The following is a 7,520-nucleotide window of genomic DNA, read 5'->3' as shown; positions in this document are numbered from 1 at the left end:
ACCACCCTTCAGCTGAGGGCCCACGCTCTAACCACGGAGAAAACCAGCCAGGGCTCAACTGAATCTTGATAAAGAAGAAAGGAATAGCCTAACCGGTTTGGCTTGGTGGATAGAGCGTCGGCCTGCGGACTGAGGGGTCCCAGGTTGGATTCCGGTCGGGGGCATGTGCCTTGGTTGCGGGCACGTCCCCAGTAAGGGGTGTGCAGGAGGCGGCTGATCGATGTTTCTAACTCTCTCTCTCCTTTCCTCTCTGTGAAAAATCAATAAAATATATTTAAAAAATTAAAAAAATAATAAAAAAATAAAGAAGAAAGGAATAGCCAGACGGTGAGAGGTGAGGGGTATTCCAGGCAAAGGAAGCAGGGGTGCAAATGCATGGGTTGAGAGGGCTGATGATAATAATAGTAGCTAATATGTAACAAGTTATGTGTCAGATAAGATACAAGCTCATTGTGTGTATTAGCTCATTTAATTCTCAGTGAAGTGGGTTCTATTATTACTTCACCTTTAGACTAATTTTTGCAAGTTCACACACCTAGTAATAAGTCAAGTTTGCATTCACGTTAAGGCAGTCTAATACCAGGGTGCTAAGTGACAAGTCGAATGATTTGCTTTTGGATTTAGCTGGGGAAATGAAATTGAAGAGGGAGGTAGTAGTCAGATCATAACTAGTTGAGAAAGGTGTATCTTTACATGAAGGTAATGAAGTAATCACTTCATGGCAATTTTGTGATTACAGGTGTCTTTAGATAAAGCCTTGAAGCAGCTGTGAGGAGGATGGAAGGCAGTGAGACCAGTTTAGGATGTTATTAAAGTAACCCAAGAACTGAGTTGAGAACAGCTGCAGTGGAAATGTGTAGGTAATGATATATTTGAGAAACAATCCTATCTAATAAAGAGGGAAAATGCTAATTGACCATCACTCCATCACAAAGATGGCTGCACCCACAGCTGAGGCCAAGTTCCCATAAGGAGCCTTAACAAGCAATCAGCAGGGACCTGAGGCTACGCCCTCCCCCGCCCCAGCGGGGCTTGACGGGGGACCTCAAGGTGCACCCCCAGTGCTGGGTCGGGGGAACTCAGGCCGCACCCCCTGCACAGCGGGGCTTGACGGGGGACCTGAGGCTGCGCCCCCCCCCCCCACCTGGTGGGGCTTGACAGGGGGCCTCAGGTCATGCCCCCCTACCCAGCGGGGCTTGACAGGGGATCTCAGGCCATGTCCCCCACCTGGCGGGGCTTGACGGAGGACCTCAAGGCACGCCCCCCTGCTACGTCCCCTGCCTGGCAGGGCTTGACAAGGGTGGGACTGGCTGGGTCTGGATCTAGCCCAATTGGAGGGCGGGGTGCGGCTGGGTCTGGGTCTGACGTGATTTTGAGGTGCATATGGGTGGGCAGGGACTTGACTCTGGGTCCCGTGGTGGGCCCCAGACTCTGACAGGAGGAAGATTTTCATATACATTTTACTAATTTTCTTTCATCTCTGACACTTCTATTATAGAGAAAGGGCAAATAGCAATATTAAATTATTTCCTCTAATTAATCCCCTTTTAATGTGCATGAATTTCGTACACCAGGCCACTAGTTAGAAGATAAGAGCCACAGAGTTTGGTGACCAATGTAGACCCAGTTAGTGAGAGGACAGAGGAAGGAATCTAGAATAATGCAAATATTTCAATCTGTGCTCTTTACTGAGTTAAGATACCTGAGGATACCCAGATAAGGCATACAGTAGATGGTAGGAAGGATGAGTCTGAAACTAAAGAAAAGGGAGTAGGTTACAGTTACAGATTTGAGAGTCATTAGTTTGGGTGATAATTGAAGCCCAAGAAATGTGAAAAGAGAAGGCTAAGGGTGCTTCAGAAACAAAATAATTATCCCTAACTGAACCCAGCCAAAGCAGAGCGATAGTAACTGCATTCCTTTCTCAAGATATCAGCACAGTTTAATGGCTTTAGAGCCAAATAGACAAAAGTTCCAATAACAAATCTCTGCTACTTATTCTTTCGTGGTCATGAATAAGTCACTAACCTCTCAGAACCTCAGCTTTCTTGACTGTGAGAACTGGTTTGATAATACCTACTTTCTAGGATTGTGAGGATTAAGTGTAATAGTACACTAGAGGCCTGGTGCACAAAATTCATGCACTGGAGGGGGTTGTCCCTCAGCCCAGCCTGCACCATCTCCAATCTGGGATCCCTGTGGGATCGGGCCTAAACGGGCAGTCGGACATCCCTCTCACAATCCAGGACTGCTGGCTCCCAACCAGTCGCCTGCCTGCCAGCCTGATCACCCCCTAACCACTCCCCTGCCTGCCTGATCCATGCCTAATTGCTCCCCTGCCGGCCCGATTGCCCCCAACTGCCCTCCCCTGCCGGCCCAGTCACCCCCAACTGCCCTCCCCTGCCATCCTGGTCGCCCCCAACTGCCCTCCCCTGCTGGCCATCTTGTGGTGGCCATATTGTGACCACATGGGGTGGCCATCTTGTGTGAGGGTGTGATGGTCAGTTTGCATATTACCTCTTTATTATATAGGATGGTATATGTGAAAAGAATGAGAAAATAAGATACTCAAAAGATGTTGAGAAACATCATTTGATGATATCTACTATTATGTTACATTTACTATGCACTTAATATGTACAAGGTACTGTGATAATGCTTTGAAATACCTCTGTTAAAAGGGAGATAAGACACTTCCACAAAAGTTTACTATATGAGTTAAAATGTGGTAAGTGCCATAGCAGAATATAGATGGCATACCACAGTGGCTCTGAAAAAGGAGAGAAGTTTTCTAGCTGGAATGAGCAAAGAATGCTTTATGAAGGAACATGTTCCAATATTCAGGTCTAGATAAATATAGAAAGGAAATGGATAAACTTCTTCACTTCACAGCAATGACTCCTGACTTTCCTCTTAACTCATAAAGAATATAATTTGTTTCAGACTCACCCATTCTTAACAAGTTCAGCCAGTAACTAGAGGAAGGCTTTTTGTCATGACTCGTAGCTGCCATGGGTTCATGTTGCTGATTTTACAAGTAGATATGTTAGAAATATGGCACACACGGCTTTATTCTCCCAGTTGTCATTTCCACATAGTAGGTACAAAATAAGAAACGGTTGAGTAAATGAATGGAAAGGAAGCATAATGGGTGTGAACTCAGTCCACAAAATCAGGTGTACAAGAAATACTATTTTGTGTTGTATAACAATTTCATTTCCAGTCTGAATCTCCACTCTCCTGCTACATCCAGTTAAAACAAAATCTTAACCTTATCTCCTCTGTGTCTGCCTTAGAAACTGTATCAAATTTCTGGGTTTGGGGTAGAGTTGGGGCTTTGGAGTGCAAATCTCTGGGTGTCTCTGTCTACACACCCTCTTCAAGTGGAGCCCTCTCTGTGTCATGTGACTACTTTAAGGAATGGAGCCCTTTGGTTAAGGTTGCCTATGGACCATCTGCCTTGATGCACTAGTCTGCCATTTATTACGGGGTTTCTACTTCTCTCCACTTCAAGGAACCAAGACCTCAAGGCTCTTTCTTTTCCTTTCACATCTCTACAAGGGAATGTATTTTCAGTGCAGGGAAACCCCCCTGACTGCATGTTCATTCAAGGTATTTTGTCTATACCTGTAATCCTCTTTCCTCAAGGCAGACACTAGAAGCTGCAGCCAGAGCTGATCCAGCCTACAGTTATGTTTCATTTGGCTGCACCATAGTGTGTGTGTATGTGTATGTGTGGTATATACACGTACAAATAACTGCTGCTTAATAGAGTGTTTTTACCTTATTTCTGAAGAAGTAGAGAACTTAGAATATTTTATATTATACCAATTTAACTTTGCTTATCAACTGGGTAGTTTATTTCACATGATAATCTTTGCCTTATAAAGTTCTGAGGGGAAAATATGTAATATAAATATTAAATAGAAAAGAAATCCTGCTTCATAATTTCCCAACCCTTTTTTAGCAATATGCTGCTGGATTTGAAAACTGAATACCATTCCTCATAATTGTCTCTAGGTGGCGCAATATCTTTTTCAGTCAAAGGGGTGTGATTTCCCCTTAGATATCCAGTGCTTCTTTAAATAATGCCATTTAAAGTCACCAGATGGGGCCGAAACCGGTTTGGCTCAGTGGATAGAGCGTCAGCCTGCGGACTGAAGGGTCCCAGGTTTGATTCCGGTCAAGGGCACGTACCTTGGTTGCGGGCACATCCCCAGTAGGGGGTGTGCAGGAGGCAGCTGATCGATGTTTCTCTCTTATCGATGTTTCTAGCTCTCTATCCCTCTCCCTTCCTCTCTGTAAAATATCAATAAAATATATTTAAAAAAAAATAAAAAAATAAAGTCACCAGATGGCCCATTGTCTCACTATAGTCCTATATAATAAAAGAGTAATATGCAAATTAACCATCACTCTGCCACAGCCATAAGCCACGCCCACAAGCCAATTGGGAGCGAATATGCAAATAAACCCAACCAAGATAGCTACGGCCACAGAGAGCAGGAGGGAGGCTTGGGTTTCCCCGTGGATGGAGGAAGCCAAGCTTTCCGCCTGCCCTTGCTGGCCTAGGCCGCCACTCAAGGCTACAAAGTTTCAATGACAGAAGATACATAAACCCAAATAGAAATGGTGGCAGCCACAGAGCTCGAAAGAGCAGGAGGCTAGGGTTGCCCCCAATGATGGAGGAAGCCAAGCTTTCCGCACTCCCTGGCCGGCCCAGGCCTCCACTTAAGGCTACAAAGTTTCAATTATAGAAGATACATAAATCCCAATAGAAATGGCTGCCGCCACGGAGCGAGCAGAAGGCTTGGCTCCGCTCCAGGCTACAAAGTTTCAATTATAAAAGATAAATAAACCCCAGATACCAGGGCCTCCGCTTGGGTCACCAGGGGGCATGGCCAGCCTGCAAACCACCACAGGCCCCTCGCCCAGGCCGCCTCATGCCCCAAGGGAACCCCCACCCTGATCCAGGACACCCTTCAGGGCAAACCTGCTGGCCCACACCCATGCACCAGGCCTCTATCCTATCTAATAAAAGAGTAATATGCAGATTGACCATCACTCCAACACACAGGATGGCTGCCCCCATGTGGTCAAAGATCCTGCCCCCATGTGGACACAAGATGGCCAGCAAGGGAGGGCAGTTGGGAGGGACCAGGCCTGCAAGGGAGGGCAGTTGTGGGCGATCAGGTCAGCAGGAGAGGGGAGTTGGGAGGGACCAGGCCTGCAAGGGAGGGCAGTTGGGGGCGATCAAGCCTGCAGGGGAGGGCAGTTAGGGGTGACCAAGCCAGCAGAGGAGGGAAGTTGGGGGCGACCAGGCCTGTAGGGAAAGGCAGTTGGGGGGACCAGGCCTGCAGGGGAGGGCAGTGAGGGGCAAACTGGCAGAGGAGCAGTTAGGCATCAATCAGGCTGGCAGGGGAGTGGTTAGGGGGTGATCAGGCTGGCAGGCAGAAGCAGTTAGGGGCAATCAGGAAGGCAGGCAGGCGAGCCGTTGGGAGCCAGCAGTCCTGGATAGTGAGAGGGACCCCAGATTGGAGAGGGTGCAGGCTGGGCTGAGGGACACCCCCCTCCCCCATGCACGAATTTCGTGCACCGGGCCTCTAGTATACATATATTCTTTAGTTTTGGACAGTATGCAGTATCTTGGAGTAGAGGGTTTCCTAAGAAGTAGTACAGTGATCTGTCACTGTCCTAAATATTTTTTCTACTGGAAAATACTGAAAAACCTTGCTGACAATTCTGAGTCAGTTTTGGGAGTTTCCCAGAAATATAGAATAGTTTATTCTTTTGGGATAATATATGTAAGGTTCAGAATTCATTAAGCTGCCTAGAGTATCTACTAAGAAAGCTAGATATTTAGACAAATATTTCCATCACCTCAGCCTGTGAAATAAAAATCCATATTTTAATTTTTTTAAAGAGTCTGTTGGGAGTTGGATTAACTCTTTGGAAGTGAAAAACTACACATAACTACATATAACTATATTTTTGCTTGTAAAGAGAGTTCTCTCTTGCTTGTGGTACTGTAGTAGACATTGTCTGGCTAGAATGTTCAGATAGGGAAGAAGTGATAAAACTCTTGAGAGGCTTCCACTATATTCACAGCTCTTCTCTCAGGCATGTCCTCCAGCAAACACATGCACATATCAGTCAAGCCATTTTTTTAAATTATTATTGATTTCAGAGAGGAAGGGAGAGGGAGATAGAAACAACAATGATGAGAATAATTGATCAGCTGCCTCCTGCACGCCCCCTATTGGGAGATCAAGCCTGCAACCTGGGCATGTGCCCTTGACCTGAATCGAACCCGGGACCCTTCAGTCCACAGGCCAATGCTCTTACCCACTGAGCCAAACAAGTTAGGACAGCCAATCAATTCTTGAGTGCCAATATCTGCAGACTTTGAATACATCTGAGGACCAGACACTGAAGACATTCAGAAAAATAAAATGTATGTTAGTGAATTCTTTTTTTTTTTAAATATCTTTTATTGATTTTTTACAGAGAGGAAGGGAGAGGGATAGAGAGTTAGAAACATCGATGAGAGAGAAATATCGATCAGCTGCCTCCTGCACACCCCCCACTGGGGATGTGCCCACAACCAAGGTACATGCCCTTGACTGGACCCGAACCTGGGATCCCCCAGTCCGCAGGCCGACACTCTATCCACTGAGCCAAACCAGTCAGGGCAGTGAATTCTTTATAACAAGGAAGTGGCTATGTATACAATGTTAAAAACAATGTTTTCCAAATGGTGATGGGGGAAAAAAAACAAGTTTAAAAAAACACAATGTTTTCCACCAAAACTCAGCATATTAAACCAAAATGAAAGTAGGGGGATCAGACCCACTGCAAGTGGTAGAAAGTACCACCGCACATCACTTCTCACACTGTGCTCACGGTAGATGTAACTGCTTCTCGCCAGACTCTGAGCAACGTGACCACAGAACCAGCTCTCCGCATTACCTGCATGCCCAGCTCAGTACAGTATACAGCACTGGGTGTTGAATAAATGATCTGTTCCACTTTGGAGAACTAAATTTAGGACATCTGAAAGAAAGCACAGTACTATTTCATGAAAAGGAAAGTAAAGTACTCATAGCCACTGTTTAACCTTTATTTCTTTTTGAAATATTTTTTATTTGAAAAAATTTAAGTGGTCAGAAGAAGGAGGAGGAGAGGAGAAAAAAAAAGGAGAATATGAAGAAGAAGAGGGAAAAGGGAGAAGAAGGTGGTATAGTGAGAAGAAGGGTACTCCTTCTTCATAGTCATTGGCTGGGGGACTTCCCAAGAAGAGTGTGCTCTTCATTTTGTATTACTCAAGCATTCGACAGGGGCTATGCCAAGAATAGGTAATCCCAGCTGTACAGCTGAGGCGACCTTGAAGAAGCTAATATCAGGAGCAGTGCACAAACCACTCTCCATGGAGCTGGGAAGTGTTTTTTTTCTGGAAGGGGAATCTGGGTAGTGCACCTTTATGTCTTCCACAGTCCACAATTTGTAGCACGTGGATCTGC

The sequence above is a fragment of the Plecotus auritus genome (genome assembly GCF_963455305.1).
Source record: "Plecotus auritus genome assembly, chromosome: 8".
Classification (NCBI taxonomy): Eukaryota; Metazoa; Chordata; class Mammalia; order Chiroptera; family Vespertilionidae; genus Plecotus; species Plecotus auritus.
Note: the sequence above shows the minus strand (reverse complement) of the source record.